The sequence below is a fragment of the Diceros bicornis genome, chromosome 18 (genome assembly GCF_020826845.1).
Source record: "Diceros bicornis minor isolate mBicDic1 chromosome 18, mDicBic1.mat.cur, whole genome shotgun sequence".
Lineage (NCBI taxonomy): Eukaryota > Metazoa > Chordata > Mammalia > Perissodactyla > Rhinocerotidae > Diceros > Diceros bicornis.
In genome coordinates this window covers 55,197,074-55,207,471 of record NC_080757.1, presented here as the reverse complement: position 1 = coordinate 55,207,471, position 10,398 = coordinate 55,197,074, and positions in this window count along the sequence as shown.

Sequence of the window (10,398 nt, the reverse complement as noted above, 5' to 3'; positions counted from 1 at the left end):
TTTATATTTCTGAGGTGTCTGTTGTAACCTCTCCTCTTTCATTTCTGATTTTACTTATTTGTGCCTTCTCTCTTTTTTTCTTGGTGAGTCTAGCTAAAGATTTGTCAATTTTCTTGATCTTTTCAACGAACCAGCTCTTGGTTTTATTAATTTTTTCTATTTTTTTTTTTTGGTCTCTATTTCATTTATTTCTGCTCTGATTTTTGTTATTTCCCTTCTTCTACTGATTTTGGGCTTTGTTTGTTCTTCTTTTTCCAGTTCCTTTAGGTGCATTGTTAGATTGTTTATTTGAGATTTTTCTTGTTTGTTGAGATAGGCCTGTATCGCTATAAACTTCCCTCTTAGAACCGCTTTTGCTGTATCCCATAAATTCTGGCATGTCGTATTTTCATTTTCATTTGTCTCCAGGTATTTTTTGATTTCTTCTTTGATTTCTTCATTAACCCAGTCGTTGTTCAGTAGCATTTTGTTTAATCTCCACGTATTTGTGGCTTTTCTGATTTTCTTCCTATAGTTGATTTCTAGTTTCATGCCGTTGTGGTCAGAAAAGATGCTTGGTATTATTTCAATCTTCTTAAATTTATGGAGACTTGTTTTGTGGCCTAATATGTGATCAATCCTGGAGAATGTTCCATGTGCATTTGAAAAGAACGTGTATTCTTCGGTTTTTGGATGGGATGCTCTGTATATATCTACTAGGTCCATCTGTTCTAGTGTGTCGTTTAAGGCCAATGTTTCCTTATTGATCTTCTGTTTGGATGATCTATCCGTTGGTGTAAGTGGAGTGTTAAAGTCCCCTACTATTATTGTGTTACCGTCTATTTCTGTTTTTATGACTGTTAATAATTGCTTTATATATTTAGGTGCACCTACATTGGGTGCGTAGATATTTACAAGTGTTATATCCTCTTGTTGGATTGTTCCCTTGATCATTATGTAATGCCCTTCTTTGTCTCTTTTTACAGTTTTTGTTTTAAAGTCTATTTTGTCTGATATGAGTACTGCTACCCCAGCTTTCTTTTCATTGCCATTTGCGTGGAGTATCTTTTTCCATCCCTTCACTTTCAGTTTGTGAGTGTCTTTAGGTCTGAAGTGTGTCTCTTGTATGCAGCATATATATGGGTCTTGGTTTTTTATCCAGTCAGCCACCCTATGCCTTTTAATTGGAGCATTTAGTCCATTGACGTTTAAAGTAGCTATTGATAAGTATGTACTTACTGCCATTTTTTAACTTTTTTTTTCTCAGTGTTTTAGTAGTCCTTCTCTGTTCCTTTCTTCTTCTATACAGAATTGATGGTCTCTTGAGTTTGACCTCTGTCTGAAAGCTGTACTCTTTAACTCCCCTCCTCCCTCCTTTTATGTTTTTGATATCATATCTCACCTCTTTTTTGTACATTTGTATCCATTATGTTCTAATCATGGAAATAGATAATTTTTCCTATTTGTGGTCTTCTCTTTTCCCCTTAAATCAGTCCCTTTAACATTTCTTGTAGCACTGGTTTCTTGGTGACAAACTCCTTTAATTTTTGCTTATCTGGGAAAATTTTGATCTCTCCTTCCATTTTGAATGATAACCTTGCTGGGTAGAGTATTCTTGGCTGTAAGTTTTTTCCTTTTAGCACTTTAAATATATCATGCCATTCTCTTCTAGCCTGTAAGGTTTCTGCTGAGAAGTCAGCTGATAGCCTTATGGGGTTTCCTTTGTATGTAACTTGACATTCTCTTGCTGCTTTTAGGATTCTCTCTTTATCTTTAATTCTGGACATTTTGATTATGATGTGTCTTGGTGTGGGCCTCTTTGGGTTTATCTTGTTTGGGACTCTCTGTGCTTCCTGTACCTGGATGTCTGTTTCCTTCCTTAGGTTAGGGAAGTTTTCATCTATTATTTCTTGAAATAGATTCTCTGCCCCCTAGTCTCACTCTTCTCCTTCCGGGACACCTGTAACACGGATGTTAGTGTGCTTGATGTTGTCCCAGAGGTCCCTTAGACTGTCCTCACTCTTTTTAATTCTTTTCTCTTTCACCTGTTCACCTTGGGTAATTGATTTTTTTCCTCTCAAAATCCCATAGACATTGCCCCATTGCATATGTATGTATATTTAATTGCATATATATACTATACATACATATATATGCATTTAATTATAAGATATATCACACACAGGGAAGACCACATAAAACATAGGCTTCTAGTTTACAGAATAATTTTAAAGCAATGTTTATATAACTACCAATGAGGTCAATAAATAGAATGCTGCCAGTACCCCAGAAATCCGCTTCCTGTTCACACCCTCTCCTTCCCCCACTAGAGATACCCATTACTCTGATATTTGTGATATTCATTCTCTTGACTTTAAAAATCAACTTTACTGTAGCATACTTTACATATGATAAAATGCACCCTACTTTATATGTACAGTTCAATGAGTTTTGATGAATATGTACATCCCTGTGACCAACACCACAATCAAGTTATAGGACATTTCCAATTGTCCCAGAAAGTTCCCTTGTGCCCCTGTATAGACAACCCCACCCCCAGCCTAGACAACCATTGATCTGATTTCTATCACCTATATACTAATTTTGTCTGTTTTAAACTTCATATAAATCATTTTCTTGATTAAAAAATATTTTGCTACCTTTATATATGTACCTAAATATTATAGTTTAGTCTTGCCTACTGTGAGACCTTATAGAAATGGGATCATATTGTATTTAGTGTTTTATGACTTGCTTCTTTCACTTAACATTATGCTTGAGATTCTTCATGTTGCAGCTGTAGTTTGTTCATTTTCGTTGATCAATAAGATTCCATTGCACGAAAGTACCACAACGTATTTATCCATTCTACTATGGATGGACATTTTGTTGTTGCCAGATTTTGCAGTTATGACCAGGGCTACATTCTGTGCTGATGCACAAGAGAATCTGTAGGACAGTATATTAGTCATTTGCCTGTTTTTTCTTAGATCCACTCCTTGTCCTTCATCTATCTATCTATCTATCTATCTATCTATCTATCTATCTATCTAATCCTCTATCTCTCCATCCATCATCTATCTATCTATATATCTATCTACAATAGTTTATAGTCTCTTATTGTTGGATAATCAATTTTTCACTAATATGTGTTCACATTTCCTATTTTTTCTTAGAAGAGAATGTGAGAAGTGGAGTTATTGGGCAAAGAGGAAGACCATCTTTAGAGTTCTTCAAACTTATTGCTAAGTTGCTTTGCAGAATTACAGCCATGTATCACCCACAAAGGGTATGTGGGTTTCCCTTGTGCCACATCTTTGCCTGCCTTTAGTGAGTATTACCTTAAAAACACCTTGACTAATACGGGAAAATTTATAATTTTGTTGATTACCAATGAGGTTAAACATATGTTTTCTTCTGAATATTAGCTCTTTGTATTTCTTCTTTTGAGAATTGTGGGTTCATGGTCTTGACTGATTTTTCTTTTATGGTTTTAGTATTTTTCATTTTGATTTGCATAAGCTCTTCATGTTTTTGGCATTTTTGTTTCAGTTTTTCTTATTTTATTATTTGTCTTTTTGTTACACTCAAATGATTTTAATGTAATTAAATCTATCTTTTTGCTTGGATATGCAAAGTTCTGTGAGCATCACAATGATATCCTGGGGACTGCCTATCACAGGGCAGCTGTACCAGCAGACCTGCCCGTCACCCTATCAGCATACTGGGAAAGTCCTCCTTTTAGTGAAAACACTCCTCTTAGCCCCCAGCCCTCTCCAGCTGTTGTTTTGTTTCTCTCTGCTTTCCTTCTCCAGAGCTTCTCGTAAAACAGTGTCGACACTTTCCCATTCCATTTCCTCATGGCTCGTTCACTCTTTAGTCATCCGCATCTGTCTCGACAAGGAGCCAGCAGCCCCCTCTTCCCGTCAAATCCAAAGACAACTTCTCTTTCTGCATCTTACTTGACCTCTCAGCAGCATTTGATTCAGTTCTCCCTTCTAGACACTTGCTCCTTTCTTTGCTCTCAGAGTCTCCCGTTTTCCTCCTGCTTCACTGTCATCCTCCTTACTTTCCTTAGCTGCCTTCTCCTCTTCTTGATCTATAAATGTTGCCAAGCCTGGCAACTCAGCCCTTGGCCCTCTCTGCTTATCCCTTGGGTATCCCATCCAGTCTCAAGTCTTTAAATACCAGGAACTACCGGGACTTCCCAATTTATGTCTCTCACTTGGATCCCTGAGTGTCTATTCAGTTCCCCCTAGACACCTCCACTTGGATGTCTAATGGGCATTGGGAGCTCACTATCTCCAGTGTGGGGTTCTAGATTCCATCCTCATCCCAAAACCCTTCTTCCATCTTAGGAAGTGGCACTAGTTGTCTTAGGCTGAGTTGTGTCCCCCCAAAATTCATGTGTTGAAGTTCTAACCCCCAAGACCTCTGAATGTGACTGTATTTGGAGACAGGGTCTTTAAAGAGGGACTTAAGTTAAAATGAGGTCATTGGTGTGGGCCCTAATCCAATATGACTGGTGTTCTTATAAGAAGAGGTGGTTAGCACACAGAGACACTCAGAGGGAAGACCACGTGAAGACACAGGGAGAAGAAGGACATCTACAAGCCAAGGAGAGAGGTCTTGGAAGAAACCAACTCTGCTGACACCTTTATCTCAGACTTCTAGCTTCCAGAATTATGAGAAAATAAACTTCTGTTGTTTAAACCACCCAGTCCATGGTGCTTTGTTACGGCACCCTGAGCAAATTCATAGAACTGACTCTTACCCTGTTTTGCCAGAACACTCTGATTCCTCCCCCTCCCTCCCTCTCCACATGTACTCCGTCACCAGTCCTGGTGGTACCGCCTCCAGAAAACGCTCAAGACTGTACACGTGGTCCATCACTATTTCAAGCCACCACCATCGCTCCCCGGGGCGACAGCAGAGCCTCCTGATTTGTCTCCTGCTTTGACTTTCTCCACGTCCGATCTGTTCTCCACATAGTGGAGAGTGGTCTTTTTAACATGTAAACCAGAATACACGCTGCCCCAAACTCTTCAATGGTTTCCCATTGCTCCAGCTCAAGATTCAAACTCCTTGCCACATTTTACAAGGCCTCTTCAGCCTCTCCCCCCAGCCTGTGGGGCTGCAGACTCACTGTTTCCTTCTTGTTCTTTGAACACATCAAAGGCTTTCTCATCTGCCTGAAGTGCTTTCCCTTAGCTCAGGGCTTCTCAGACTCAGCTTTGTTGACGCTTTGGGCTGGATAATTCTTTGTGGTGGCAGCTGTCCTGTGCCTCGTAGGGTGCTTAACAGCATCCTTGGCCTCTACGCACTAGATAACAGTAACAAATTCCCCAGTCCCCAATTGTGAGAATCAAGAATGTCTCCAGACATTGCCCAATGCTCCATTGAAACCCACTGCCTTAGCTTTTTAAATGCCAGCTCAGTCCCATCCTTCAGGTGTCAGCCTGAACATCGCCTCCTGAGAGATTTTCCCTGACCACTCTGGGTTACTCCCAGTCATGTCACTCTGTTTCATTCTCTCAGAGCAACGCTCACGATCTCTATTTGTCTTGTTTCCATATTTATTTACAACCAGCAGCTGGAAGGGTGGTGGATAAGGGCACAGACCCTGGAGGCAGGCTGCCTGGGACTACAAATCCCAGCTCCGCCATGAACTAGCCATGAACTCACCATGGGGACTTCAGCAGGTGGTTTGCCCTGTGTGTGCCTCAGTTTCCTCATCTGTAACCTGGGGTAATAGATGTTCTACCTCACAGGGTTGTATGGAGGATTAGGTGAATGGATGTATTTTTGGCAGTTGGAACAGCGCCTGGCCTATAACCAGCACTATGTAGCTGCCAGCTGTCCTTCTTCTCTGTCTCCTTACTAGAATGTTAGCCCTTCGTATCAGGGACTTACCTTTCTTGTTCACCCCTAGATCTCCTGGTCTCGTGCTAGTCTGGCACACAGTAGATGCTGAATAGATATTTGTTGACTGCATGAATGAAGAAGCAAGAGGCAGGATGCTTACTCTGTCTCCTAGGGGCTGCTGAAGGGATGGGTCTTTCTGGGCCCTCTCCTTTCTCAGCACCCCCAAGCCCAGGGGCCCCCGTCCAGAGATGCAGCCTCTTTAGGCTGGTTGAGCACAACCTCTTGACCCCGGGCCCTGTGTCTGGAAGTGGGCAGTGCTGGTGACTCTGAGGAAACAAAGCCTGGACTCAGGCCTTCTCCTTTGCCAGGTAAGGGCCGTGGGATGTTTCCTGTTCTGGAGCCTGAGCAGGAGGATGTCCTCTCTGTTCTGGGAGGACACCCACCCTGAGTCCTCAGGGCTGAGGAGGCCCAGGAGTCTCCCGGGCCCAACCCCTGTCTTGACTTTGTCCCTTCTCCTCCTCCTCCTCAGATGTCCGGGCGCCCTGCCCCGTGCCCACCAGACCTTCCCCGCCTCTTCTCAGCCCACAGGCCTCGGCTTCTCTGGGTAGTTCCTCCAGGACAGCAGGTGCCTTCTTCATGCCGACAGAAGGGGCCTGGAGGGTACAAGCTCTTGCACCTGTGTCCCTGAGAATCAGGGGACTTTCCTCACTCTTGGCAGAAATATACCATAAATCTCCGTCGATTGGCTAACTTAGGACCATCCATTTTTTTAAATTGATGTTTTAATAGTTTATAACATTGTGAAATTTTGAGTTGTACATTTTTGTTTGTCCATCACCATATATATGTCTCCCTTCACCCCTTGTGCCCACCCCCCACCCCCATTGCCCCTGGTAACCACAATACAGTTTTCTCTGTCCATGTGTTGGTTTATATTCCACATATGAGTGAGATCATACGGTGTTTGTCTTTCTCTTTCTGGCTTACTTCACTTAACATAATACCCTCCAGGCCCATCCATGTTGTTGCAAATGGGATGATTTTGCCTTTTTTTATGGCTGAGTAGTATTCCATTTGTGTATATATACCACATCTTCTTGATCCAATTGTAGGACCATCCTTTTTTTTTTTTTTTTTTTTTTTTTTTTTTTTTTTTTTTTTTTTTGTGAGGAGATCAGCCCTGAGCTAACATCCGCCAATCCTCCTCCTTTTTTGCTGAGGAAGACGGCCCTGGGCTAACATCCGTGCCCATCCTCCTCCACTTTATATGGGACGCCGCCACAGCATGGCTTACCAAGCAGTGCGTCGGTGCGCGCCCGGGATCCAAACCAGCGAACCCCGGGCCGCCGCAGCGGAGCGCGCGCACTTAACCGCTTGCGCCACCGGGCCGGCCCCCAGGACCATCCATTTTTTTACATTAAATATATTATATATTTGCCTTCTTTTTTTATATCTTCTCTCTTTTCAATTGTCTACAATTTTTCTAGCTACATGAGAAGTAAACTTCAATCTGGCTAATTTCCCTTTTCTATCAAGGAGGGTGTCCCCTGGGCTCAGGGTAGTTTGGGGACAGTGGCACTTATGATAGCCCTAAGAGCAGAAAGTGAAAGGTTGGGGAGAGGGGAGCTAGAGAGTGAAGGAAGAGAAGCAGGTTGTTGCTGTTGGTGGTGGGGGTAAGGGAAGGGAGAAGGTCGGGGGAAGGTCAGGTCAGCAAGAGGGAAGGGTTAGACTCAGTCATGTTGAGTTTGAGGTGCCAGTGGATTCAGGACGGAGGTGTCCCCAGGGTATGGGCACAGCAGGGCCATTGCGGGCGGGGCTGGAGACACCAGGCAGGGAATCCCAGGTGTGGCTGGAGGAGCGGATGAGAGCTGCTGCTTAGAGGGCTGGGGGATGTTCGCAGGTGAACACTGCCTGCTTATTCTGGAGCCATGTGGGGCTGTACCAGTGGAGAAGCAGGATGGAACCCAGAAGAGAGTGCCAACCTCTGGCAACCAAACCAGGCTGATGGGGGCCAGGCGGAAGCATCTGGGTCTCTAACTGGGTTGGGCTAGGCCCAGACTGAATCCTCTCTCTGGCCTGAGATCACTCTCTAGGTTGTTCGGACCCTGAAAAATCATCACACCATTGAAAGTAGCTCCCCTTGCCCTCAGGATGACTAGCCCAAGAGTGTTGGCTCTTCTTTCAGGGATCTACTTCTAATTACAGTGAGAATGATGGCCAGGGAGGGGCCCATCCTTTGGACCAGAGGATGGCAAGCTCTTTCTGCCAGGACCGGATAGTACACGTTACAGGCTTTGTGGGCCCTAGGGTCTCTGTCACAGCTACTCAACTCTGCCGTGGGAGCAGGAAAGCCATGTAGATGAGATGGAAAGGAACAAGTGTGGGTGTGCTCCAAGACAACTTATTTATGCACACTGAAATTTGAGTTTCATACAATTTTCATGTGCCATTAAAAATTTTTGTTTTGATTTTTTCCAACCATTTATAAGTGTAAAAAACTGTCCTTAGCTCATAGGCTGTACAAAAACAGGGGGTCAACTGGTTTTGGTTTTGCGTTCATCTCTTCCAAGGCCCTCCAAGCATCGTTTGCCAGCTTGTTTTTGTATTGATTTCTTTACTTGACCTTCTCATGCATGGGAAACGACGACTTTGAATCTCATACCTCTAACTCCTCATGGCTCTAGAGGACCAAGATGCCTTGACGCCTCCCTCAGCCCGTCAGCGAGGTTTGCCCTCGCTTCATTCCGAGAGGGTGATGACCCTTCATGGATCACAGCTTTCAGCAAGAAGGTCTGCTCCAGCTCCTCATCTAGTATGGACCTGAGGCACCAGCTCCTATGCCCGAGTGGCTGTTTAAATGCCAGCCTCTCTCCTAAAGCCATATCCACTTCTAATCGTCCCCAGTAGCTGTTTGGTATCAGATCCTGCTCATGGTCCTGGCTTTCGGTTCCCTTTACATCTCTGGCACCTGGGGGTTTCTTTGCTTGATTTTGACTTCAGTTATGTATTACAACTTTTGGGGTTGCATTTTATACAGATTTTCTATGTTTGGAGCTAGGAGGGAACCTCTTGCCTGGAAGTTGTACTTTCTTGTTGGATTATATTGAAATGTGACCACATTAGACATGTTTTATATTTTTTTCAACCATCAACACTCACCTTTGCTTACTCCCATTTCTTTTATTTTATGAACAACTCCAGGATCAGATTGGAAAAAAATGAAGAATAAAACAACATAAAAACAGAACCGAGGGGGCTGGAGATTTGTTTGATCTTCTTTGTGGGAGAACTGAAGCCTCCAACCACTGTCTATGCTGAAGAAATGACACAGGGGGACACAGCACAGTTGTGCCTACTGTCAGCTCTGATCATTCTGGGTCCCCCAAGTGAGTGACCAGTAACATAGTTGGAAGCAGGACCCATGTGCTTTGTTGTTCCGCCCAGGGCTCAGCCTGTACACTGTATTTCATCGGATATGGTGGAAGTGGGAAGATAAGAAGTTGTGCTCTTACAGTTTGAAATGGCAGGTGCTCCAGCAGAGAGTTCTAAAAACTAGTAAAGGTTAGAGGCTATGGCTATTGACCCCTGGGGAAAGAAAAGAAAAAGTGGAAACTGATAGGGGTTATCACTGGGATTATATTTTCAGATACCTGTGTCTTAGAGAAGAAAATGTTTCTGATGTGTAAATTGGATTGGAGGGAGTGTATAGCTGGCTGGAGACCAGATGAGAAGTGATTTCAATTGTCCAGGAATATTCTAAATGTGTTTACAATTTACTGAATTGTTACTCTGTTCTAGGCACTGTGTCAAGCATTTTACTTGCATTCACTCATTTGTTTCCTATGAGGTAAGAATGAGTACCATTGTTCTATTTTACAGATGAGGAAACTGAGGATGAGAGTGATTTCGTAACATGCCCAAGGGCACATGGTTAGTGAATAATGAAGGTGGGATTTGAGTTTGTGTGGGTTCAGAATCTATGCTCTAAACCAACACCCTTATCCTGAATTAGGTTAATAGTGTACAAGCAGGTGGAGCTTCCCCACAGGAAGTCAGAAAGTTGGGTCTGGAGCCCAGGAGGGATATTAGGTTGGAGGATGAGGCATGAGGTCATTGGCATGGAGATAATGGTGGAGAGAGATATGGGGAGTCCTCGCCCCACATCTTTAAGTGGGGGTATTTTGTGACCTCAAAGTAGGCAGCCAGAGAGGAGGGGCAGCTGATTAGCTGACCAGAGAGGAAGAAGAATGAGAGAGTCTGGGGACCAAGGGTCTTCTCTGTTGGAGGTTTCATACCTTGGGATTGACTTTTGTGAAGGCTCAAGGTGTGACCCAAACGTTATATTGTCATTAAATGGAAGAAAAATCAGCTGATTTCCCTCAAGGCTCTTAGTCCAGTCTCTGAAGTATCTGTTCTACTCTTCCCTTTTTGCTATGTAATGCTTCAAAATAGGAAGTAGCTAAGAGGTTAAAAAGGAAGTAGATGAGATAGACACACAGAGAACACTTGAACAAGTAGAAGGTGGATGACCTAGGCTCTGTGGCAAGCACTTGG